The sequence below is a fragment of the Gregarina niphandrodes genome (assembly GCF_000223845.1).
Source record: "Gregarina niphandrodes unplaced genomic scaffold scaffold00149, whole genome shotgun sequence".
NCBI lineage: Eukaryota > Apicomplexa > Conoidasida > Eugregarinorida > Gregarinidae > Gregarina > Gregarina niphandrodes.
The window spans coordinates 1204-1775 of NW_011645912.1; the positions used below are offsets into that span (position 1 = coordinate 1204).

The window sequence follows — 572 nt, forward strand, 5'->3', positions numbered from 1 at the left end:
CGCGCTACCTGTGCGGGTCGGACCAGTTTGCTTTCTGCTGGACATGTGTGGTGTGGCCGATCGTTATTCTCCGAGACCGGGAATCGAACCCAGGTCCCAAGGGTGAAACACGTGTATCCTCACCATTGAAACCAAGCCGAACATGCCCACGCCACCACGAACACAACAGTTGATGATTTCACTTTGATGATTCCGCTTGTGCCCTGCGTAAACGTCCTCTCTCAATTTCAGTGACTGGTCGAGCGCGGGATCGAACCGTGGACTTTCAGTTTATTAGACTGACTTTCAGTTTATTGGACTGACGCTCTAACCTACTGGGCTACAAGACCGCCAAGCTTCTGGGCTGAAAGCGTCGATGCCTGCATGAAAGCACTGTCTCATCTTCGGTGGCTGGCCGAGCGGTGTCCATTTTCCCTCATGTATCCACTGCAGGACATTACGATCGTCATACCTTTCCTTCACCGCATCCCCACTTAGATCCCCCAATGTTGAAAACTCTTCATTGCCTTACCGATTACCCCCAAGGGGGGTGTCCCTCGACCCTTTGGCGTATCCGATTTCTTCCTAGAATT

At 52.1% G+C, this 572-nt stretch overlaps 1 non-coding gene across 1 annotated transcript; it reads right to left on the reverse strand.

The window, feature by feature from the left end:
• Positions 1-235: 235 nt before the first annotated feature.
• GNI_214060 lies at positions 236-329 on the reverse strand. The gene has a single exon. It is a non-coding gene; the product is annotated as a tRNA-Ile (tRNA).
• Positions 330-572: the final 243 nt, after the last annotated feature.